This window comes from Pyxicephalus adspersus, chromosome 5 (assembly GCF_032062135.1).
Source record: "Pyxicephalus adspersus chromosome 5, UCB_Pads_2.0, whole genome shotgun sequence".
Lineage (NCBI taxonomy): Eukaryota > Metazoa > Chordata > Amphibia > Anura > Pyxicephalidae > Pyxicephalus > Pyxicephalus adspersus.
Window position 1 is genome coordinate 47,214,759 of NC_092862.1, and position 27,553 is coordinate 47,242,311.

Below are 27,553 nucleotides of genomic sequence, written 5' to 3' on the forward strand. Positions count from 1 at the left end.
TGGGACGTTTAGATGTATTTACAAACATTAAAGACTTTTACAAATCTACCTAAGAGTGGGTGTCCAAGCAAGTTCACACCAAGGTAAGACTGTGCAATGTTTAAAAAATTATCACACTATAAAGGTCTCAATTAGCAAGTAAACTGTAAAGTTCATGGCAGTACAATAAATAAAAGACTGAACAAGTATAGCTTGTTTGGAAAGTTTGGAAGCCTCTTCTCTCTAAAAAGAAAATCACAGCTTAGGTTTGCAAAGTTGCATCTGAACAGTAGAGACGTGGAGATGTTTGGCCATAAAGCACAGTGCCGTGTTTGGCAAAAAACAAACATTGCACATCAGAACAAACCTCTCACACCAACAGTTAAACAAATGGTGGAGGGGTGATGACTTGTTTTGCAGGCACCAATACCTGGGCACCTTGCAATTGAGTCAACCAATAACACTTCTTTATATCAAAATATTTTTCTCATGACTGTTATTTTTAGGGAATGTATTATGACATGCGACTGCTAGAGACCTAGGCTATGACAGCCCCTTTACAAGTCAACAAGTAACTACAAACCGGTAAGTTTAACTTCCATAGTTGGAAAGGTCCTATAGAGATCAATAAAGAACCACGTGGAGGAGTTTCTGCTAGAAAAATATATTATTTACTGACTATTCACTAAGTGATAGTCAGCATAGATTCAAGAAAGACCGAAGTTATCAAACAAAAATATTCTCTTTTTATGAGGAAGTAAGTAAACAGGTAGACGGTGGAGTAGCAGTTGATATATTGTATTTGGACTTTGCTAAAGCATTTGACACTGTACCCCACAGATGGTTAATATGCAAGTTAGGGTCGATAGGCTTAGAAAAGTCAATCTGTAAATGGATAGAGAACTGGTTTAAGATCGCATCCAGAGAGTTGTAATTAATGATTCATACTCTGAATGGTCTAAGGTTATTAGAGGTGTACCCCAGGGATCAGTGTTGGGACCTTTACTGTTTAACATCTTTATAAATTATATAGAGTTTGGTATTAAAAGTACCATTTCTGTGTTTGCAGATGACACCAAACTAAGTGTCACAGATCAGCAGCACTGCTGATCTGGTACTTGTTGTCCTCCTGATAGTGTTTGATTAATCAGCAGCTGTTCCCACCTTGCTTTAGCTGCCCTGCTGGCTCTGGACTTAGGGGTGTTGCCAAGCCCTTCTTGCTAATTGATTCTCACCTGTCCTTCTAGTCCCTGCCCAGCTAGCCTGTCAGCCTCCCTATATATGCTGGGCTCAGTCAGACACTTATTGCCTCAGCAATAGGTGTTAGTACCTGAGGTTCCTGTGAGCATTCGGATTCCAGTCTTGTTTTCCTGTTCCTGACCTTGACTTGTCCTGACCGTGCCTGTTCCTCTGCTTGCCCTGACCCGGTCCTGTTTTCGGTTTTGAATCTGCCTGTCGATTTTGTACTTTGCCTTCCGTTATCTCCAGCTGTCAGCTGCTACCTGCACGGGTGAGTCTGAGGGCCGCAACCTGGGTGCCGTTCGGAGCAAAGCCCAACACCCCTTGCGGGGTGCTCTGGTGAACACCGGGCAGTACCTTAGACTCTGTGCCTCTGATATCACCTCGGCTAAACATGCTGGTAGCACAGAGGGTCCACCTCCTGTTCAAGTGCCTTTATCGTGACACTATGTAATAGAATTAGGTCCATACAGGATGTCTATAATCTACAAGCAGACCTGGATGTATTGTTTGACTGGGCACCCAAGTGGCAAATTACATTTAATATAGATAAATGTGAAGGTATGCACTTGGGTGCTAACACAAACCTTCATGCTTCATACTGTCTAGGGGGAATATATTTGGGGGAGTCAGAAATAGAAAATGACCTGGGGGTTCGAGTAGATCATAGACTTAATACCAGCATGCAATGCCAAGCTGCAATATCTAAAGCTCGCAAAGATCTATCTTGTAATAAAAGTGGAATAGATTGCAGGGATCAAGACACAATACTGCCCCTGTACAAAGCAGTGGTCAGACCACATCTGGAATATGCAGTCCAGTTTTAGGCACCAGTTCACAAAAAGGACATTGTGGAATTGGAGAGAGTGCAGAGAAGGGCAAATAAATTAATAAAAGGAATGGAAGAACTCAGCTTTGAGGAGAGATTAGCTAAACTAAATCTATTCTCCCTTGAGAAAAAATGTTTAAGGGGTATAAATGGTCATTATAGAAAACTCTCCTCCCAACTATTCACTTTAAGGTTGTTACAAAGGACAAGAGGGCACTTTTTGCATCTGGAGGAAAAGAAGTTTAAGCTCCAGATAAGGAAGGCATAATTCACTGTAAGGTCTGTAAAAATGTGGAATCGGCTCCCTCAGGAGGTAGTTTACTATAGATTGCTTCAAGAAAAAGCTGGATGCTTTTCTAGAAGCACAGAATATAACTGGGTATTAAAGCTTTAGAGTAAAGATAAAAGACTGTTGATCCAGGTAACATCCGATTGCCTCATGGAATCAGGAAGGATTTTTTTCAGGTTGGAGCAAAATGTACCAGGGTTTTAATTGCCTTCCTCTGGACCAACTATGTCTTATAGGGTTTTTTTTTTTTTTTTTTTTTTAAATCTGGGATATGTTTATTTCCCTAGTAGTTGAACTTAATAAACTTAGGTTCAACCTAACTAACTATGTAACTATGAAACACTTACACATCTGTTCTCTCTTTTGTACTAATACCACATTTCATATTTCTCTCAGCATGGTCCATTATGAAAGATAAGATGGAAAAAACATATAAAAAAGCAAAGGGATGGATAGCAAAAAATAAGATAATGTGAAAGAAATACAATAAACCACTGAATTACTAATATTCAGTCTAAAGCCCTGGTGGCCCCCCATGGCCTTTTAGGACCTACTATGCAGCCCTTAAGGCCTTTGCAAATGGAAGCTTGTGTTTTTTTAAGTGAAAAATATTTTATTGCGGATAAATTCCTTAGATGTGCTCCTTTAAGTGGAAGTAAATTTGCCTTCTATTGCTCCTTTGCTTGCGCCAACATCTACTGGATTTTTCAGATCTTTAGCGACCTTGATTTGTAACTTCTTTGCTTATGAGGTATGCAAGACTGTATAGTGAAAATTGCAGAAAATTGCAAACAGGCAGGTAAGTTTATTTTACTGCAGTGGGGCAGATAACAAGCCCCCTTTGATTTTTTTAGTTTACTTTTACACCATTTTTAGTTTAGTTTTACACCATTTTTTGAACTGTTCATTCCATTACTCATTTTGTGCTTTTTATGTTTCCTATAAACTTTTATCATACAACTTGCTGTGAGAAATAAAAAATATGGCATGAGTGTCAGGATCTCCCCATGCAGGTAGCACAGGATCACCCAAGGCGCGGAGTCTAAAGGTGCGTACACACTTCCAATTTTTATCGTTCCAATCGAACGACGAACGATCGATTGGGCAAAAAATCGTTCGTAAAAAAGTAACCAACGACGCCGACGAACGAGGAAAGTCGCTGGAAACGAACGACCGGACCGGCGGATCGGATTGGACGACGATCGTTGAACATCGTTCGTGTGTACGGTCGTTCGTTGATCGTCCATGGGCTGAGCATGCGTGATGAACGAACGTTCGTTCACTTTCCTGTCGTTCACATAGTTCCTCTATCGTTCAAACGATCGTATCTATTGTGTGTACAATATCTACGAACGATCGTGTCGTTACCTCTATGTGCAGGATCGGTGCTATACGATCGTTCGTAGATATCGTGCAGGATCGTTCGTCGTTCGTTTTCCAACGATAATAATTGGAAGTGTGTACGTAGCTTTAGTGACACCAGGTCTTCACCATGGCACCCCACAAAGAGTGATGGGCCAGTAGCCTGGAGGCCAGTGGGCTCTTTGCTGCTGGGGGTCAGCAGGCCACAACCCTTGGGGTCACCCTACCTGAGGAGGAAGGCTGGAGCGAACTTGGTGTAGAGCCAGGTGGCAGGTGAATGCAGCACCGGGCCAAGCAAAGGTCAGGGCAGGCAGCAGACAGATGTAATCAGATTCCAGGCACAGATCAGGGCAGGCGTCAGACGTGGTCAGATTTTCCAGGCACAAGTCAGGGCAGGCAGCAGACAGACGTGGTCAGATTTCAGGCACAGGTCAGGGCAGGTGACAGACAGACATGGTTATATTCCAGGTCAGGGCAGGCGGCAGACACACATGGTCAGGTTCCAGGCACAGGTCAGGTCAGAAATCACAAGGAAACAATGCAGGGTTTCAAGGTTGCTGCTGCAAAGTCACAGAACACTGCAGGACGGTTTAGTGGAGAGCGCTGCGGGAACTGAGAGGTATTGTGGCAATAAGTAATCCCTGTCCCTTTCTTGTAAAATGTCTACAGTCTCACACCTGTGCAGTGCGAGATTGGGTGATGCAGGAAAAAGAACCTGTAAAAAGAGAGAAGAAGATGTCGGAACTTAGTGCTTCCACTGTGCCGGGTCAAAGACGGATACTGGGACGAGGCAGGACCAAATGGAAGACACAATGTGGGTTTATTTCAGCTTTAGGTAAACACCAAAAATCACCATTGTTTAAAGGGGCCCTAAAGGCTGCACACTAAGTGCCTATTGAACATATATTAGGTAGCAGGGCTTTAGTTTAACCAGATGAAAAATATTTTACTGTAGCCTGACAAAATATATTTTTGTATTGGTTGCTTTTTGCACTGCCTTATGAGATTAATAAAAACATCTTGGCCTACCTTAAGACATATTTTGATTTGACAAGAAATATAAATCTTGGACTGACATGAAGAACAATGTGTAATCAAGATAAAAAAAAATCTGACTCATTCAGTTCTCCTTTGTCTGACAGAGATGCTCAGATTGTATTACTTATGTTTGATTCAAAGCCCAAATGTATATTAAACCCAGCAAAATCACATGCTTTAAAAGACACACTTTATTGAAGACCTTGGATTACAATCATTAAATTACCTGGATTTGTTTACAGTAAAAATGACTATTAAAGCATATTAGGTAAGAGTTTTTATTGAATTAGAATGAAACAAAATGTAGAAAAATAAGACGAGGAATTAAAAAAAAAATATTGGTTAAAATATAAATAAATAAATAAATGGGATACAAAGTCTGCTTGATTTTGGAATGAGAGCAACTTCTGCATAATTACCATGAATAGGAAGAGTTTACATTGTTTTTCTATCCAAATCGATGCTTAATGAACAGCACTACAGATCTTGTTCTGGGCACAGTACCAAAGCCAATGGTCCATTCACAGCTGAAACATAGAAGCAGATGGCTCCCATTCTCCCAAGTGTTTTCTAATCAATATTAAAAGCACAAGTGGTCGGTCAGTTAACACAGAAGATCTGAGAGACACAAAGTAGATACCTACTTATTCTCAAAATCTCATCATAACCTGTACACTGCCATGAGGTCATTATGCCTAAATTAAACTGATTTAGTTACTATAATTAGTATACTTTGTCTGTTTTACTTTATGTTTTATTAAAGTGGAATTATCTTCACACAAGGGGCATGAAACTTATGCATATTACTGTGTGTAACAGATGTATAGTGTTTTTTCTAAATCACCTTTTTATACATGCATTAGAAAATTGGATTGTGGGCAAACCATTTGATGACACTAAAAAACTCATTTGACATCTCAGAATTTTACTAATGCTTTAAAACAACTACCAGCAGGCATTTCAGGCTGCTGAATGGCCCCAAATGGTCAATGCAGTTTAAAGTAATAGTTCAACAATAAACGTCACAATGGAACTCCAAATGAGACCCTGCAAAAAAAATAATTGTGATGCTTCCTTGAAGCTGCACTATATACTACAGTTCAGATCTTGATTAGCTCTTAGGCCCTGATTTAATAAAGCTCTCAAGGCTGGAGAGAATACACTTTCACCAGTGAAGCTGGGTAATCCAACAAACCTGGGATGGATCTGGTCCAGGATTCAAAGCATTTGCTAGCAAATAGCAAATGACATTGAAGAAATCCATTCCAGGTTTGCTGGATCACCTAGCTTCACTGGTGAAAGTGTATTCTCTCCAGCCTTGGAGAGCCTTAATAAATCAGGCCCTTAGTATGCCAATAATAATAAATAATACTTCTTCTAAGAAAGTAGTATAAGAATGCATGTGTAGATTACCGGTAATGATGGCTGAACATGCCACAGCAAATTCAGTTTGCTCTGGCAATTTTTTTTTTTACAATTTGCCAAACTGAACATTCACAGTACACTCCAGTGAAGTCTATAGTAGACAATCTTGTATAATAGTAGATCTTGTATAAAGATGTGTCTCTTTTTTTAGGATCAACATGAAACTGTTGTCAAATAAAAGACAAGAACCACTGAACATGTTTTTTCCAACACTAATACAAACAAAAAATATATATCACAAAGCAAAAATGATTTTTATTTTGCTGAAATGGCTTAACATGTTGCTTAACATGCTAATAAAACCATAAATGTTGTAATTTTTCTGTCTCTCTAAAAATTTAAATTAAAAATCCTGGGTGGCCATACCAGTTACCATTCCTTCCTTTAGTAGTGGGAGTCCCCCAGATATCTGCCCCCTCTTGGGGGAGGGTGATTATTGACATATGTTAGCATCCTTATCCAATCCAAGCCCTGACAGAGCTACGGTGACAGAATAGGTTCTAAATTGAAATAGTCAAAAGAGATCCTCAAACAATCAGTATTGTAACATAAACTGAATACCAGTGCACAACTTAACATGTAATGCTATATTCATAAACATGATAGCAAATAACAAGTTATTGTGTTTCATATAATTTGAGAAAAAAATGAAAAGAAAGTCAGTTAGCCAATTAGTGCATAGAAATGCAGTCTTCACAGAAGTAACAAAATTCTGTCAAAACTGCATTTCTATGCACTAATTTTTGAACTGTTTACCCAATATAATTCACCCCATTTAAAACACCCTGGCTTTCTTTTCTCAATTTTTTATGTACACCTTTACCAGGGTGGGCAGTTTGATATTGCATTGAGATGTTTGATTAGCACTCCCCTTTCAAATGTCATATTACTGTGTTTCCTCAAAGCACTGTACTTAATTCATTTAAAATCCCTCTAAAATAAACTAAAGAACAAACAAAAAGATCAGTTTGTAGTCTACTTATCAGAAATTTTAGACATTTTTTTCAGTAAGTTCTATATGTATTTTTTGTACTCCTACTCTGTCTCATCAATAATTATAATACAGTTCTCGATTAGGGTAAAGGATAAAAGATTGATATAGTATTAAAAACTTTACTACATATGCGGGATTACTGGTGTCAACGCTTTTCATTATTAGTCTTTCTCAAGAGTGCTGTAACAAATAGGAAGGGGTTGGGGAATGTGGATGGGGGTACTGCAATGGGTGGGGCACACTGGAGATGGCAAGTGGCTGAGAAAGTACATTTCTAGCAGTTATGGATCTGTGCAAGTGCATGTAAAGGGAGTTGGAAAACCTGTCCTGTCCTGTTGGAGTACACATGTAAGGCACTGGCCCAGTGTCAGTGCTCATCAGACACCAGGCCCCCAATTTAACTCTGCACTCTTCATCTATGGCAAGCCCCGCTCAGCCTTAGGGGGCAAGTTTTGCTGTCCCAGCACACTGTTGCCCCCAGGACTTCTGATGGTGTCCAGAGGGGTCTGACAGAGGACCAGGAGCACACAGATAATACAGTACAGGAGAATCCAGCAAATCCCAGAGGACAGAATTCCAGAAAGCAAAGCCAGAGGTCATAAGCAGGAAATCAGTACACCAAACAAGGTATCCAACCATAAAGACAAAGGTCGGTTCAAACAGCATACAATCACAAGTTCAAGAAACAGGCAGAGTCAGCGACAGTAAATACAAGTGATAAACAAAGCAGCAGCAGGTCACAACATGCTTATTCCACTTCTAAAATCCTCTCCAGCTGTGCACAGCCTCAGTGTATGTGCTGGGGATGCTGGGAAGGTACATCTCAGATGAAGGCTGCACGACTAAAAGGAAGCAGGGGATGCAATGAACTGTTGAGCAGAGGGCAGACAACTAACTCCTTGATCCCATAACTACAATGTACCCATAGTACTGCAACACATCCAAAAAAAGGCTTGCATGGGGGTACATTTAAACTAAAACAGCTGGTGTTCTGTACCACCTAGTGAGGAATTTGTTTTTGATATGTGTTACTCATAAATATACCAGCTAGTATTTTGAATGAAGAAAAGATTTGCTCATTATCAATCAACCTGAAAGACAAAGGACATACTGGTATTCCAGACATAATGATGAAAAGAGTCTAACTGATGTAAAAGGGATGAAAGCAAAGTCATGCCACCCATTTTTATATCCAACATATATGTATATAAGTCCCTTTATATATATAAAAATAAAATAAAAAATTAAAGGCCATTCTCTGGCACTTTAGACACTGTTTATATCATCAGTTTTTCATTTATAAGCCAATATGAGCATATTATATTTTAGTCTGGAAGAGATGCCTTCTTCTCCAGGGCTCCACAGTCCCCATTACACAAAGTGCGAGCAAGACAAATTAAGATACCTCATCTGCTCCATTTTGAAGCTCTGGCTTAGTCACTAGACTGAATGACATTAAAAATTCAGAAACTGCTCTCTCTTGTCATCTTAATTTTAGATAACAGACTCACTGTTTTCCCAGCATGATAAAAATTCATTAAAAAGATCTGTAATGTGCAATTACTGTATGTTACAGAAACTAAACATAGGACTCCTATGCTTTAATAATTATTTCTTGACATAATGCCATCTACCTGAATACACACTTTAGCTACGTAGTCATTATCATATACTCCCTGCTAAGTCCCATCACACAGACCTACACATTAATTTGCCATTGTGGAAATGCAACACATTTTGATAATGTGTGGCTGTGAACAAATAGGGCCTCTGTAGGCTATGACATGGGTAATCCATACATAATTAGGAGGAAGATTGGCAGAATATTAGAAAGTTTCTCTTGTACATCTGTACCCTGTTCACAGATGTTACTTCTGATGTCTCCTTTTTTTATGAGATAATAATTTTAGAGCCCTCTGGACTACTGGACAAACAGATGAACAATGAGGGAATATAAGAAAGACACCCTATTGAACAGCTCACCTTGTACAATATACTTAGAGAGTTAAGGGCAAGAAAAAAAATGGTAAGATAAGGTAGCTTGGATATAAGGGGACAGCATATGCCTTATTCTGTACTACAAGTTGATATGATGGCAGGTTGGCAGCTGATTGAAATGCCCTAGGTCCAATTATATACTTGCCTGAAGATGAGTTTGAGTATAGCAGTTGTGGGTAAGGGGCAAAAATAAAGTTGGAGTGAGTTACAGAAGTGAAACACATGAAAAATCCATATTACTAAGAGAGGAAAGGATTGGGCATGCAGTGGTCAGATAAATGTTGTTTCATACATGTGATGATGATGACGACAACAAGGAGATGGTGATGATAGGGATTTCAGTTGAACAGCTTAATGAAGGAAGATCATTGTAGTCATGCTGGAGGCCACACAAATCTAAACTTTTCCATTTTCATTTGGAGTTGCATTAGTAAAAGTTGAAATTTGATAGGGTACTAGACACTACACAATTCTTTTCACTGAATAGTTCATTGCGATTTGGGTTATTAAAAGTATATATATACCTCATGGAGAGAATATAGAGCAGATCAAAGCAGAAGAAAGCACTTTAACACTGCAGATTGAAGGATGGCACACAGGGAGGTCAGTAAAAACAATTACTTTTACCTTCCTCTGATCCACCATTTTATATTGTGTAGTGTTTTTCAAGTACACCATGTGAGTTTGGTAAAAAAAAAAGACCACTGTATACACATAATAGCACTATTTCATATTCTAGTAAAATTTAAGAGCACTGGACTGGTTGTCCACGGTAGATACTTTTTCCTTTATTCTCAGTATCTTTTATAGCACTTCACCATAAATTGAATCCATCTTACCACAAGTTTATTTCAGAGCCAGATGTACAATTACAATACATACATCAAGTTGGCTGAGGAACCCCATTGATAGGTAACCCAGTTGTATTGCTTTTCTCTATGAAGGAGATGCTAAATGGTGTTGCATTCTGTATTTATTATGGTCATAAATTTTGTTGTTTTATGAAACAAATATAATATATTTCATATAAATGTTTTGTATTATCATTTTCAGCAGATTAAGTACAGGGGCAATTAAAAATACTTCCAATGCTATGCTTTTTCTCGTCATTTTAGGGCTAGTATCGGATGAGAATCTGACGTGTGTACAGCACCAGTCCAACGTTGTTCATGGATCCTTCCTGGTGAATCCACAAATGGCGAACGACTTGAATAAAAGTAAAGGGGGGAGAACGCAGCGGGGTGCCACTTACTCATTCTCCACCCTCCTCTCTCCATAAAGCAGAACAGCACTGTGTGTACAGCACTCCTCCATGCATCTTTCCGTCTTACATGTGTACGTAGCCTTACTCCAAAGACAACCTCATATATATATATTTATTCCTTCTCTGCAACTCTGCAATTGTTTATAGCTGGTTGTGAAGTCACAGTTCCTCTTTACTATCTTCTTCCTTTGGCAGTAAGTAGATCCTGTATCCTGCAAAAAGTTGAGCCCTGTATCAGTTTTCTCTAGTAAACCCTGGGAGTGGATCGTTTTTCTGGGTTCACAGAAAGTGGTGTAAATGACTCTAGAAGAGGAGCTATGCTAGATTGGTGAGTGTGTGACTCTAAAAACAACCCCAAAAATCAGGTAGATATAGAGCCAGAGCTGCTTTTTATCAACAGCTGACAGGGATCAAATTTTTATGCATAGCCAAAACTGAAATTGGGCTTTAAAGTTTATAGAACCTAAACTTTTTCTATTTTATGTGGAAATCTTACAAAATCCAATCTAAACTAGAGTTCCACCATAGGTTGCTAAGTCTTTCTTGAACTGTGGCTGATTGACCTCATATCATATCAATTATGCATGTCTGAAGATGCATGCTATTAATGATTATTTTCTTTTCCTCGTCCATAATGGTTGCATTCTTGGAACAACTGGAAGGAGGCATTCTTGACTGGCCAGCAATGTGAGAGGCTTTTTCCAGTCGACCACAAATAAATTGTTTTTTCAGGAGTTCACATGACCTGAACATAACTTCAATGTCTCCCCAGGGGTAAAAAAGTTGAGAAAGTCTGGGTTAGATCCTTTTTATTTTTTTTACTGTCTCTATTCCTGCTACAGAAATGTACCCTCTGTGTCCTGGTAACCATTGTCTCCGGTGCAGTAACTGAAATACAACAGTTGAAAATTCTTGCAGGGACAGGAAATCTTCCAATTAGGTAAACTGTTCTGGTAACAACTGTCTGAGATATAATTTCTTAAAATATCCTCCATCTTTTGCTGTGTTTCTTAGAGAGAAGAGATAGGAAATCTCCACATTACAGACAGCAAAAAATAAAACCTGACAAAGCTTTTTGCCATCCTCCTCTGCCTGAAAGTTAAAGAAAACAAAAACATTTACATATACTTTATTCTCCAAGTCAAAGCATCAAAGTATGAAAGATGTAGGTTATGTTGTGCTTTCTGTTCAGAAACACCTATTTCTCTGTGGATAGTTTGTAATGGTTGAACCCCTTATTAAATGTTCATTTGTAAAACAGAGTTTAGAAATTTAGTAACATGATGCACATATAAAATATCATATTTGAAATGTATAAAACCTTAAAAAATTTTAGATAAAAATGACCAACACTCATTATACATTGCCTTTAAAAACATTTCCAGCACCCAACTATAGTAACATTTTAGTCCTTCATCATCACATTTCACAGTTTCAGAACCACGAGTAAAAGCATACAACCAATTTCTGATACCATTAACTAGAAGTAGAAGGTCTTCATACAGTCAAACCTGAACATGATGCACTTTTTTATAAATGAATTTAGATGCAATTTTCAGCATTGACACTAAAACAAGATTTATACTTTTAGTTTCTGCATCACACTAATAAAAAAAAAGTTTAGAAAGCGTGGGTTATGCAGGACCTAAATATATTTCAAGGGTCCCTCTGCAGTAAAAAGGTTGGCTACAGTACCTTGTAGAAGACATTGGAAATACCTCACATTTAGGATAAAAAGCCATAATAGGGTACAGATTTCACTATCCATCATAGAAAGCCTTATTAGCCTGACCCAACACAACAATGACATGTTAAGAAACTTTGGGCAGTGGACTGGAACCTTTATACACATATCAAGTCTTCTATATTAGTTGGTACAGGAATGTACCAGTGATGCTGTATTATAGAAGTAATGCGAAATGCTAATTTTAGTGCATATATTAGTATAAAAACCTACTGCGTCTCTCAGTTCTGCACACATATAAAAAGCTTTACAATGCCCTCTGAAGCTTTAATGTTAAAAGCTGTCATTAACTGGGTCATCTTTTAAGTAATCACCCTTGCCTAATCTCTATGCAGGCTTCAATGAAGATATTGCAAACATCTTTAAATATAATACATTTGAAATTTAGATTCTCTCTAGGTTTCTTTCTTTTAAGCACTGATACAATGCAAATGCATAGCTCACAAGCTTCTGACATCCTGATAAATATTGTGTCCGTGCCACCCTATCCATGTGTCAGGACAACTGGGAACAGATCACTGAAGCACAACAGACAGCAAAAAGTCTGGACTACATGAAATTTTGGTATCAGCATCCCTGCAACACAAAACATATCAGCTAATATCTGTAAAATGTTCACTTTTTAGAACTGGAAAATTTAAAATCAGAGATTACAGGGATATGCTTCTGAATAGAAGGATACCTCTACCCTTCCTTTAATTCACTGCAGCTCTATACAGGTTGAGCGAAGCATACACAGGGCTACAGACCTCCACCCCCAGCACTGGGCTATTCACATAAGAAGGAAGATGAGCCAGTGGATCACATGCAACTTTATATCCTAAGTATTGGGTAGTTTCTTTGCTTCCCGTGGTGGAACGCAGCAGAAGGGGGGAAAATAAAAGGTGAATATATGCTGCCAGGAAAGGGGTTTTAAAGGAAACCCACTGTAGAAATCAGGTTGCTTTAATACCACAAATGTTATTAACAGCTCAAAGTAAAATGGACAACGGTTAATGTTTTATATTGTAAACCGCTAGTTGTCCTGGAGGGAAAATCACATCTACCTGTGAACTCCTTATTTATTTTTTATTTTTCAGCAATACATTATGGACGGTTTGGGAAAACCACTACAAGTGACCTTAAACTGACCACAGATGTCATAGATATTCTGATTAGATCCTACAAATGCTTGTAAATGCTCTACTGAACTATTTCCCTAATACAATACTGCTTTTTAAGAAAGTTTTAAACTAACTTTAACCTGTTCCTGCAGGAAACAAAACAGCACAAAGACCTGAAGCAGCACTTCAATCTACTAGAGGTGACCAGGCTGACCACAATCTATTAGGAGAAGGGTGCCCAACCTATGGCCCACAGGTCACATCCGGCCCTTGGAGCTGCCAGATCCGGCCCTTTGCTGATTCCTTCCCTGATATAATCTTACTTTGTGCACCCCAATTTCTCTGTGAGAAAAGGGAAATATGACTGCAAGTGGGGGACTCTTGTGGCTAACTCCCCTTTAAAATTTCATCAGTATGGCGCCATCACAAGATATGATAAACTATACCTGTAATACCCTGCTACCCTGTCACACATAGCTGGCCATTTACCTTCTGTGAACCCTAATTTCTCAATACCAGTAGAGAAAGAGAAAGGTAGGATAAGTGGGGGACTCTTGTGGCTAACTCCCCCCAAACTAAATTTTATCACTGTTACTATACCATGGTGCCGTCACATATAAATGTCCACTTTTGTTCTTTAAATGCCAATTTCTGAAAGGGGAGCTGTAGGTATACTAAAATGTTGGATAAGTATAGGATAAGTATGATACCTATCATACCGTGCTACCCTGTCACACAAATCTGGCCACTTACCTCCTGTGAACCCTAATTTCTCGGGAACAGGGAGATGTAGAGACCAGAAGATGTAGTAGTAAGAACATTTACCCCTTGGCTATCTGTCACATGAATTGCATTTCTCTGGTAGTATCCATTGCAGAGATTTTGGGGTACAAAGAAGGTTAGCAGCTCCCTATAAATGACAGGATGCATTGTATGGTATAGTTTCTGCTCTTAGGTACAGGAATGGTGAATGGGAAGGCAATATATGATCGGCCAGCACTGTATGATAACTTTAGTTTTGTATCTTTTATTAATAAAATAAGCATCAAATGGTGAGTGCAGAAATTCTTGATTTGTCATTATTTTTATTTGGTGCATGTATTTTACTGTAACTAGAAACATTTCAATTTAATTTTAATTTAAATTAAAACAATTCTATTCTACATCTTTAATGTAAGTTTGCATTATGGTACAAGTTTTATCCCAATATCAAATGTGGCTCCCAGATGAAAAAAAATTGGACACCACTGTATTAGGAAATAACCATAGTATCATAAACAGACATAAACAGAAACACCTACAGAGGCAATATTTGAGTATTCCTAATTTAAGGGAAGAGTGAAATATTATACACATGGAAATATTATTTTAGTATTGAAAGTGGCAAGTTGCTTCTAGCCACACGGCTGATTTTTTCCTCCTCTGGAAGAAGGACCACACTCAACTGCACAACAAAGTGGCTATCAATCTCTGTATCTGGCAGTATAGTAGTTGAAGAAAGGTGACTAGAAACAGCTAAGAGTGTAATTTTCAACAGCAAATATGAAACAGTCCTAAATGTACAGCAGCTTAGATTTTTTAACTAGCAAGGCACCCACCAACCAAGGCTGGCATTCCTGGTCTTTGTAGCACTTCGGAACATACATGTCACATGGCATGGAACCAGAAAAATGTCTGAGATGGAAGCAGAACTCTTTCTTTATTTTTATACAGGCAACAGGCCAAAAATTACATAGAACTTTTTCAGATACGTTATCAAGTTTATTACATAATAAATGTAATACATTCACTTTACAACAATAGCAGCAGCTATAGATAGTTTGTTCTTCTACTTTTGATACCATCTGTGTGTTCTCTGTTCACCCTTTTGTCTGGATGCATTACCTGGCATATTGTTTCCTCTAGCTAGCTATCACTGTCTGTCAGTCAGTGACATAACATCAGTGGAGCAACCAGCCAATCCAATATCTGCCAGCTGTGCACAACTGGTATCAACTGGCATCCTATCTGCTGCCTAGCAACCACATGCTACCTTCTCTGATGTCCTGCCTGCTGCCTAGTAACCACACAACAGCCAATCAGATAAAATACTTGAATTGGCCAATCACTAGCCAAGACAGAAAATAGGAATATTACAAAGGATTAAAACACTAGGATTGCAAGAAGCCAAAACAAAAACATTGGAAGTATTATAATTTATATAGTATTCTTTCATTATTTATATTTTAATAGTTATTATAGATTTATTATTTACATTTTGTAATTTACAATAATTTTCAATCCAACCCCAACCCTCATACATTCTTCCAACTGCCTGCACTTTAAAATGAAATGAAATTGAAATGTTTTTAGTTACTATAATGTGCATGCACCAAACAAAGGAAATGACAAATCAAGAATTTCCGCACTCAACATTTGATGCTCATTTTATTAATCCAACTTTTGTATCAAAGAAAGATCTAAAACTAAAGCTATCATACAGTATTGGAGGGTCGTACATTGCTCCCCGCTCACTGTTCCGGTACCACAGAGCGGAAACTGCACCATACAATTGGCCTGATTTTTTAATGCTATCCAAGGCTTACTTTCATCAGTAAAGCTCGGTGATCCAGCAAACTTGAAATGGAACTGGCCCAGAAATGAAAACATTTGCTAACAAATAACAAATTACTTTTAGGAAATCTATTCCAGGTTTGTTGGATCGCCCAGCTTCACTTTAGAAAGTGTATTCTCTCCAGCCTCGGAGAGCTTTAACCTCCTGGGAGGTTTATTTCTGTCCGGATTTATATGTCCAAAACCAGTACATTGTTTTTCATGAAAATTTATTTTACAGTATAATAAAATATTATGAGTATAAAAAAGTTTTTAACACATAATCATGTCAAAATAATAATTACATTTTTTTTTTTTAATTTTTTAAAAATGTTTAAAAAAAAATAATTAATATACTCATACTATTATATTATACTGTAAAATAAATGTTCACGACAATGTACTGCTTTTACACATATAAATCCACTGTTTTGCATTCAATACAGTTATTTTGTATTGAATGCAAGACAAATGGATTTGAATTTCCCGAACAGAACGTCCTCACGCACCGACGTCACCGGGAACTCCCTGGTGCCTCATCGAGCAGAGGAAGTCAGTCGGAGGAAGAAAGAAGTCAGACATCGCGGAGAAGGATGACGCGGGATACCAGCATATCAGGCTACGACTCGATTTACTATTACTTCCCATAGGTTTATCTAGTCACACTCGGGGTTACCGCTTTTACCATCTTTTTTTTTTACCCTGAGTAACACTCGGGGTTAGCACTAAGGGGTTTAATAAATCAGGCCCAATGCGTCCTGTCAGTTTTCAAAATCTCTGCAATAGATACTTCCAGAGAAATGAAATTCATGTGACAGATAGCCAAGGGGGGCATGTTCTTACTAATATATCTCCCCTGTTCTTTAGAAATTAGGGTTCCCAGAATGTAAGAGGCCAGGTGTGACAGGGTAGCACGTTATGATAGGTATTGTGTTATGTATCCTGTGATGGTGCTGTAGTGATAAAATTCCAGGGGGAGTTAGCCACAAGGGCCCTCCTCTTGCAGTTACATTTCCCTTTTCTTACAGAGAAAATGGGATTCATGGAGAGTAAGGAGATAGCTATGTGTAACAAGGTAGTGTGATATGATGGGTATAAAATTTTACTGAGGGAGGGGGCTGAAATGTAGTTTAGTAACAACTCTCAAGGTTCCCTGTGTACCCTGAAATATCACATTTCTATGACACTCAGTGTAGGAGATATGAAGGTTTACATGGGGATAATGACAGCAGCATTGACACAAACACAGCTCGCATGCTGCTGCTGCATGACGGGGTGGGATTATCTCACAGTACAAGGTGGCAGGGAGCAGCCACAATATTGCAAGGTCTATAGTACACGGCCACTCTCTCCCTCTCCTGGCAGCACGATCTCATAGAGGAATATAAGAGATGCGTGCGTGCCCCATCCCCCGCAAGACAACGATCAAAGAGAGCAGGGAGGGAATCAGCATAAGGCAGCTCCTCAGGCCAGATGTGGCCGGAGGGCTATAGGTTGGGCATTCTTGACCTACTTGGATTTGATGACATCTTAAGCCCTGGCCCCATAGACAATGGGGGTGGTATTAGGCAATTCAGTATATCCACTGCCGCCCGCTGTCAAATCTGAGTGGCTGCCAACAAGCCAGCTACCAGGATCACTTACAGCAGAACTAAAAGGGTCCTTCTGCACATGGAGATTAGGGCATGCACAAAGGGACAGCCAAGAGCTTCCCAGGATTCGTGACATAGGTCTCCTGGGAGGCTTTGCGCTCCCATTATGTCTTGATCACACCTTTTTGAAAAAAAAAGGTTTTGCCCTTAAAATAAATAATTTTTACTTTAAATAAAAAGTTTGTCCACTGTTTTATGTAAAGTAAAAGTTTTGAGTTAAGGTCTGCTTTAACTTGTTGCAGGCGTGAACCTGCTCTAATTGTACATAGGTAGGGGATTCATAATGTCCTATGAGTGAAGAAGGATTAATAACCCTGATGGGTTGTCACTGCTATTTAGTGCTCCGCTAAAGAAGTTTTTTTTAACTTTCCTATCCTGCTGACATCCAGGAACCATACAGGCGCATAGACAAAAACTAGCAATGTAAGGGGGGATAGAATCCCAGGGTCTTTTTCTATCTGTGTCTCTTACAGAAATTTTCCTAACACCCAGTACTGAAACCAAACTTAACACCTTGGTTATAAAAGAACATTCATAAGAGAATAACTTAGAAAGAATACGTGGCTTAACAGTTTTTAGCTTTAAAGAATTAAGCAAGGCATCAACTATTAGATGTATACTCTATCCAGCAAATAATATTTTCCTGATTAAAAATTAATTGGTAAATATCAGCTGCCTGACTACCACAATTGATTGGAATGATGGCACCACTACCACTGTACCACTCAACAAGGTACAAAGCTGTGTGCCTGTCTATCACCCACAGGTCCTGTCTGTGCCTAATTGATAAAAAAGGCCTTTCCCAATGTTTGCATTTTTTTTCTCAAAATTATTAAAAATAAAACCTAGATTTTTTTCTTCAATATAATGTTTTTATCATATAATATATAATTTTTTTTTTTTGCCTGCCCTTTTTATCGTTACTGCCATGACAGTAAAGACTGAAGGGGAAACCAACCGCCTCCTGGGATATGTGACATAAGTTTGCCAAAAGGTTTCTGGTTTCCCTGCAGGCTTCTCCTTCTACATATGCCCAAGATCAGGCCCTGTGTCACCAGTGGCTTTCCTCGAATATAAAAAAACATGCCTGTGGAAAATGAGATCAGACGACACTGTCAAGGATCCAGACGGAAGAAGATGACAGCATTGGACAGCAAGGAATTCGCTGGGTGCAGTATGTACATTGATCAAGGGCCTTCAACAAGTAGGTTCCACTTTAATTGTCAGAATTGCCGCACACAAAAAAACACCAACAGGACCTTTGACTACATTAAGTGACACATAGGGGTGAACTAGCGAATATCATTAGACTTGGCTAAGTATTGATGAACAAATTTCCCGATGTCAACCAGTAATTATCAGCAAAATGGTATAACTGGTGCTTGATAAACTTTAAATTACTATGTATATGAAAGTAGATCTAAACCTAGTCAGTAAAATCTCATATAAGCTTCGGCAAGAGTTTCAGAGTTTTTTTTATTTTGGTAGATGTTTATTACACATAGGGTTCTATTTATTGATATTTTCATGCAAAATTGATTTTACCCAAGATTACCATATCTTTTTCACCAGAGATTAAATTAGAAAAATGTGTGAATGCATGAATATTTGTAAATCTTGAAAACATTTATAAACAAACCCCATAGTGTTTATCAAAATAAAGATGATACAAATGGGTTTAGATATACTTTACTTTTGCCAAACCATGACTGCTTAGTGCTTTGCTACTTTTTTTTTAACTCATTTTAATTGCATTTCTAGCCCAAATATTTTTCTTTACTGTTTAGGAAAGAATAGTAAATGTGAAAAAATCCTCACCTGCTCTTTATGTTGTTTGTGTCACTTGAGGAAGTTTTCCCTCACTTCCTGTCATGCACTGGCAACAGGAAGTTATCAGAAATCTGTTCACTGTCAAGACTAAATCTCTTGTTAGATAGCTGTTACCAGAACAGAAAACTGAAAAAAACTTCCTAACATCCAAGTGACAACTATGGGCAAATCTATTTTTTTTTGCATTTCAAAAGGTAAATTCCAACAGTACAGTCATAAGAACCAACAATATTAAAATAGAGCAAGAAACACATCTGATTTAAAACAATAATAATACAGACGGGTTTGGGGAACTAGAGGTGGGCAAACAGGGGGTGGGGATACCTGGGAATCAGAGCCAGTGACAATGATAACATGTTGGATTTTCCCATGTTTCTGTCCCTGTAACAATACTCATGATAAAAATTTGAGTGAGTAAATCTTCCCACCTAAAATGGATTTCCCCATTTCCCTCCTTTTACCCAGAAGTAAAAAATATAACTGTTTCTAAGACACAAAATCAATACACGCAGCTGTATGTATTGGTGCGAGATCATGGCTGGTGGGAGAAACTGGCAGAATAATGCACATAACTTTTTGAAATAATGGCATCCTGCCTCAACATGCCCTCGGAAATGAAGGAGGGGGGTGGGGGGAATATAATGCTGGATGTCCTCCAACCAAGACGTAGAGCTGCTCAGTTTTTAAGCAGAACTCCACACAAATATAGCAATTAATAAAAATCGAAAAATACAATAACATTACTAGCTGTTACTGCAATATTTACAGAGATTTGTCCTGCAGTATTTTTTCTACTGCTAAATGTCCTCAGTCTGATAGCCAGCACCATTTAATCTACTTTTTAGATTAGCCCAGTTTGTCCCAGACCTGCACCTAGGCTGTGATCCACCCACTCACCGATATCTTCTTCCAACCCGGCTAAAAAAATTTCTGGGTTCAAAACTGTGTATTATATATATTTTGGAAGGGTTCTTTTTTGTCTGGAATTCAAATTTAAGTGATTTACTCAAATAAAGTTTTGCAGTAGATGTGGGGCCACAAACCACATCATGTGACATCAATATCTTAAAATCATAATGTAAAACCTTGACATTATATTCTAATAATAAAGAATATGTTTTATTACAGCTGATCTGTCAACAGAAAAATAGAAGCAACCAGGTGAGAACTGGAGGATGTGTTATTTGTATAAATTTGGCACTGTAACCTAAAAGAAAACATCTGTTAAAAGTAAAAGTTTATACCTTGGCAAGAGGCTGTTTATATGGAAAATACTTAATTTAAACCACTTCTCCACACAAAGGCCTTAGGCAGCAGTCTGCATTGACCAGTTGAGTTGAGTTTGAATTGAGTTGCTCTTTTTGTCACCTAATACACTATGTCTGAATAAAATCACACAATGTCCTGTTTTTATCCTGTGGTCTCTCCCTGGTCTAAACGCTACGGGCCTGATTTATTAAAGCTCACCAGGACTGGAGAAGATAGACAATTATAGGAGGACCTGGATGATCAAGAAACCTGCAAAGAATTTCTGAAAGTAATTTGCTAATATTTGGAAATGTTTGCAAACCTGGACTAGATCCATTCCAAGTTTGCTGGATCACCCATAATAGAAGATGGCAGTGGTGTTCATGTTTTGTAAGAGACAGTATGTCACCTCTAGAAACAAGTATTCTCATTGTGATAAAAAAAGATAATCATTTACTTCCCAACATACACTACAGACTGGAGAATAATGATCAGTTTGATGGAATATGCCTCCAGTGTGGCTAAAAGGTTCCAAGCAGTCCTTCTTCTTAGGAGAAGAAAGGACTGCTTGGATTCTCTCCCTGGACTGCCAAAACCTTCTATACTGCACTGAACCTGCTAATTTTATGGGAACATAGGGTACTTTGTGTATTTTGGTACCATTATTTAAAATGGCACATGAATGCACAAGTTAAGTATATGGCAGCACATCCAGGGTATCATGGTGAGCTAGGATACAAAAACAGTGCAGGTGTGTCTGTGCCAAGATGAAATAGCACCTGTGCATGGCGGAGGAAGCTACACCATCCCTACCCCTGGCCAATAAAGATGGCCGGAGTTCAGGCCCAGACCAAGCAAAGATGACGGCAGCTGTGACAAAGCCATGGGTAACATCTAAGCTGTTGCACTGCCTGGTAGGGAGGATAGGGGTGTTGGTAGATTTGGTAAGTAAGTGATCCATAATGTACAAATATGCTCAGCATGTTTCGCATTTTGGCAAAACCTTCAGCCACAGCAGCAAATTTACCTATTTTTAAAAGCTTTGGATAGTTGGATTTCCACTGGTATCTGGAACTCATTTGGGGAGATTTCCCTTCACTTCTTTTCATTTTACCATACTTGAGAGTAAAACTCTCCAACACATTTAGAAATTTAAAAAAACATTTTTGGTCTGGACATCTATAGAGGGCTTTTTTTAGCCATGAAACTGTCCATTCTCCTTATACTGACTTTAGTTAATAAAAATAAGATCTCCCAGAATTTTTTTGATTTGTACTCCAGGACTCTTAGCTCATTTATATGTACAGAAAGCAGAAGAAAAACTCAAGTGTATTACATCTCCTGAGAAAATGCTTTTAAGGCTCCATAAGCATGCCAATAAATGATTGTTTCATCTGTTCAGGGTATGTTTGTAAACTTCTGCTCAAGGCTGGAATAACAAATCCCAAGGGCCAGATATCCCAGTCCACCAACATATTCAAGAATATTTGATGCCCATTCTATAACAATAAGAAGCAACAATAGAAGCGGTAGATAAATAAAAGTGCATGCTGGATCTCAAACATTATAGACTGGTTTCTCCATTCTAGATGCATATGTCTATTCCTGCACTATTTATTACACCTTCTAGTAAAATAGTTATTATCTGATGACAAATAAGCTGAATATTCACAGTACAACCTCTGCATTGTTGAACTGCATAATGAAAATGAATTCTGTAATTACACAAAATGCCTCAAATTGTATGATCTATATACATGGGTCAGTCGATGCATGGGTCAACTTTCTAGCTGGACAAAAATATATTTTTTTAATTCTATCCCAATGTTGTTTGTTTGTTTTTATCACCATCAATGTCTAAATATTGTCAAGATTGTTAAAAATGCTGCTGACATTTTTTTTGCTTCCTTAATTACTAGGGTACATGATGTAAGCTTGTTTGACCTCTGTCCACATCCCTGTCCACATCTTCATAGCTTTCATTTGCTACTAAGTACAAGCTATCTACAGTACAGAGATCACGTCACGTGCTCCTGTTTTTATATCAGAGGAGCAAAACAAAAGATACAATGTCATTTTTCTGGTAAAGACCAACAGTCCATCATTTAACAAGTTCCTCATTTAATACAAATCAACATAACAAAGTCTCTAAAATCGGTTATATTTTTGTGTATTTAAAAAAAAGTCACACCTAAAGAATCAGAAAAATGGATAAACCACCAACAGAATAAATAACTGGCATGGTATTCATTCTGGTAAATGTAATCCACTACCACACGAAGGAAATATTTGAAAAAGCTCCGTAGGCCTCCTAAAATCCTGGCTTCCAAACCGCTTTCATCTGTGTATGTATTTGCACTGATATAAAAGGCAAAATCCACACTGATGCTGAGAATACATTACATCGGTCTAGAATAGAGCAAGGCAATACTACTGCATAATAATGTATCCCCACAGTACTTCTGCCACTGCAGGTAATGCTGAACATCCCACCCATGGCTATTCAAAGCCAGAGTTGTTCTTCTGCAACTCTGATCTGATTTCTGCATTGTTTACTACGTTTAATAGAATCCCTATCACCAGCTCGTATATTGTTCTAGCTGTGGGGGAAAGTAAATTGCAAAAGGAAATATAGCAGCACAATATACAGTAATCAATCATTCGGATAAGTCACTGACCCCAGTGTAGCAGCATATCACTACAATACACAACCTTGGCTGGCACAGAATGCTCTTGTACACAATATGCCCTAATCTAGCAGAGATGAATGTGCTGTAGCTCTGCAACATATATGGTGATTGTTATATACCATACCCCTTCAGCTGGGGGAATGGTGTGTGTATATAACGAAACACATTCTGCCTGTCTCCTGTAAAAGACTTAGATGGAAAACAGACAGCAGTGTAGGATCAGCATGCACTGACCCATGTGCCATTAATATAATATAGATGTCAGCTTAAGGGCAGCTCTTAATAATCTTGACATCCTTATTTGGACTACACAAAAGCAACATTTTAAATCACTTAAATTACCTTTGCCTCTGATCCCGCCATAGCCCCTGCTGTGAACAAGGAACACAAGCCAAGCCAGATGTAACGGTGCGTGGTGCCACATCCAAAATATGTTTTATAAAAGATCTTTTGTACTAAAGATGGAGATCTGCTAGCAGAAAGAAGTGCAGAGATGATGGAAAGGATCCATGGTGCACAAAGACACACTTATCACATTCTCACCAAGCCACAGTTCACTCACCCCATATGTCATGGTCTCCCAACACTCCAAACTGGCAGGGGACACATCATGGGCTCTGGAACCTGCAGGACTGCTTAGTGTTGCAAGCTTCTGTATCACGTGTCCTCCTCTACACGTTACCATAGAGATCCAACATAGATACAATGGAGATTCATGCAGCAAAAGAGAGCCCGGGCGCTATGGAAGCGCACAGCTGAGCGCACCAGTACAAAGTGATGATCTGCCCTTACTAGGATAGCACTCCTATATATCAGAGGCTCATTCACCTAAAGTGGAGCTAGGCTTCATGTACAGGAGGTGGGGGACTTCCACAGCTTCAAACACCTCTGCTTTTCAGGTCATCATATGCCAGTGACATGTATGCAAGGAAATTGAAACCCAATCACTAAAATGTCATAGAAGCTTTAACAAACATATACATAGAAGTAAGAACGTTGTTTTTTATTCTTTTTAATGTGTAGCTTGCAATAAAAAAATAAATGCATCCTTTAATATTAGAATTAGGAGTTTTATTTTAGCCGCACAGCTGTCATTTGTAAATCTCTTTGGACTCCATTGGACATAATAAAGTATCCTTATCCTGGTGTGTTAGCTTTGCAGATTGAGTTTACTGTAATCCTTCCATGAAGGTCATTCTACAGGCACTTCCTGTTATGGAGTGACATCTGTCTTCAATTTGTGTTCTTGTGTTGTCACCCTGCCACATGCACCTCTGGTGCAAAATCCAAGCGACCCGATCAACAAACAATATTACCACTATGGACTCCACTTATACAACAGAATATTCCAGGTCTATGTGTTTCAATGGCAGTAATTGATTCCCGCCAGGGAATGTTTGAGGGAATGTCAGATTCCCTGTTTTATAAATATTGCCCCATCAGTAAACTGACCCTGGAGTGCACATGTAGAGGAAGGGGCCATAGGAGCCAGGAGACCGGCTACACTGAGATGCAAGAATGGATGAAAAAAAAGCTGAAAACAGTATTTATTGGAAATTACAGGAAAATGAATTACTAACCGAAATGCACTTTTATAAGGTTGCCATTGATAGTCATAGAATAATATTATTCATGGTATCTCCATTGGTGTAAAAAGACCCTGGTCCATCTGATCTGACCACAATTAGCAGTCTCATTGTAAAAACAATTAGTAATATGTTTAGTTTTGAGTATAAAACTGGAAACTGAAGCCAATGATGAAGACTGTAGAGTCTGTAATAAGGACAGGTACTCTTTACAATGTTTGCCTATTGGAAAGAATCCGATCACACTAGAAAGTACAATGCATGCAAGATAAAAAGAAACTCCCAGACACGATCAGATGACAGTAAAAGACACAATCTGCCCACCGATCTCCATTTCTCCAGCTCTCTGAGCCTCTGCTAAAGGATTAACATTTTGGCTTTGGAAATCAGATCATTTTTCCCCAGCTGAGCCGAGCAGACAACAGCTTGCCATAGCTAAAGGGAAATAATATCCATTATTCAACTCACCAGTTTGCTGTGCAGCTGAACGAATGCCCGGTGACAGCGCAGGCAACACAACTCCTAAATCCTGAGAGCTTGCTGAAATGGGATGTTCATCATGTTCCTCCATTGAGTGCCTGCTGGCACTATGGATCCGGCTCACATGCTGGTGGCTGTGCTGGCTGGAGAGTCCTCCCTGTGTCTTTCCAGGTCTGCGACGCGCTGAGGTTGGAGAAGATCTCTTCCCTGACATCCTCAGCAGCAGGATCCGCCTCTGTGACTCTCTCCAGCATCAGCACAGCCCTGGTCTGGCTCCGCCCCCGGGCACTCCTCATCTTTCTGTTGGTCCTTTCTGCCATTTACACAGCAGGGGTGGACTGTGACAGCAGCTAGGCAGAGCATCATTTCACACCTGCTAATGGTGGTGAGAAATAGATGCAAATCACATGCCTGCATTGCTTTAACAGAAAGTGAAAGCTGATTAGATCACTGTTATGTTAGCTGAGATAAATAAAATCATAAATATTTAAAGGGATAAGGACCATTTTATACAGTGATATCTAGCTACTAATGGCAATGCATAACATCGATTTGTAACTACCGATGTAGTCGCAGGTTATTTGTTAAGAAGTGATTTTCTTTGCCAGCTATGAGTTAGATTAATCGTAATACCTTGTTGTATTAGTTAAATACAGGGTAGCACTAAAATGAAACAATCCTAAAACTAGATTTAATGCTTATAGTCCACAACGCCAACATATATCCTTCTGATACTTTAGACATCAATTCTGTATCCAACATACCCATGCATTTAAGTATACAAAAACAAGAAAAATACGGCACATTATTGACAGTGGATTTGTAAAAAGTTATCATATACCTTTTATTTCCTTCATTATGAAACAACAGTTAAAATATACATGCCTCTTCTCTTATACCAAGTTTCAGGAAGAGTTAATCAACATTATTTGCATACATGCAATCATAAGGAAGTAATATCTCCTTGCAACGTAATACGGATCTGCTGTATTTATGCTGCAGTGCAACGGTCGCCAACCGGTGGTCTGCCAGAAAATTTAGGGGGTCCGCGGCTCTGGTCGGTGCACCCCCGATCAGGGTCAGGAGAAGGACCCGGCTGGGGGGACGCACTGACCAGAGCCGTGCACCACGTCCCCTATACAATTCCTAGGCTCAGGGAAGTGGGCCGGCTGTGTCCCCGGAAACAACCCGCCCACTCTCTCATCGCAGGCTCAGATCTGCAATGGGAGAGTAGGCGGGGTTATGTCATAATGACATCACTGTGGGGGAGGTTTCTCCCCCTTTGAGTGACATCCAGCTCTCCACGCATGGGCGGTCAGGAGCTGGTAACTTTAGTGGTCTGCGGGACCGAAAAGGTTGTCGACCACTGCTCTAGTCAGCCGTTTTAACAATCGCTGCTACTCCAAATTATAAAAAAGATTGACGTGTCCCTCCAAAGAAAGAGAATTCCCAATGATAGTGTAGATCAGTGTTTTTCAACCCTGGTTCCTCTAGAAGTTTCTTGGGGTTCCTTGAGCAATTTGTGCCGTTCAGGTCACTTTAAATAACATCAAGGATCTTTTTGCCTATCTGTAAGGATGACATTCTTCCCACTGGCCAGCATTGCAAGCATTGCATTCTTCTTACTGCTCAAAACACTAATGTATTGTAAATTGTAGATATAGTAAATCTAAAAGAGGTTCCCCAAAAGTTAATTCAAGGTTTACCCCATAGTAAAAAGGTTGCGAAACACTGGTGTAGACTTATACTTATTACAAAAATTCAAATAGGAAAACCATACCATCAAAAAAACAACAGCATGTGCCAAAAATATCCAGATTAAAAGTGGTAATCCTTTTGTGATATCAGCACGCTTAGCTCTGTCCTACTCATTTCACAAAAACTGCCGTCATCAGAGAGTGAAGTAAGTCCTTATATTGGTCATTCCAGCCCATATGTGCTGTCCAACAGCAAACTGATTATGTTAGTGTTCACTGCTACACTGTGATTATTATCTAAGCAGAGGTGAAAAAAAAGAAGCAGTCGTAAAAAAAGAAGAGGGAGCACGATAAACATGCCCGTCGCGGTACACCTTTGCTTATGTGTCACTCAAAGGGTAAGAAACTTCCCCCAGAGTGATGTCATGCTACCATACCCTGCTCACTCTCCCATCGCAGACTCAGACCTCAGAGTAGGCGGATTGTGTTCAGTGAGACAACCCTCCCACCACCT

The 27,553-nt window shown here is 39.0% G+C and overlaps 1 protein-coding gene across 3 annotated transcripts in view; it reads right to left on the bottom strand.

Annotated features, from left to right (window-relative positions):
* TMEM200C (transmembrane protein 200C) overlaps positions 1-25,538 on the bottom strand; it is a 54,471-nt gene extending 28,933 nt beyond the window's left edge. For 2 of the 3 annotated variants that reach the window (XR_011920813.1, XM_072411404.1), the window contains exon 1: positions 25,331-25,538. The gene's annotated coding sequence lies outside the window, so the exon portion shown is untranslated. Of the gene's footprint in view, positions 1-23,838; positions 23,976-25,330 lie in introns of those variants that run through there. The other variant, XM_072411405.1, reaches the window with a different exon arrangement.
* Positions 25,539-27,553: the final 2,015 nt, after the last annotated feature.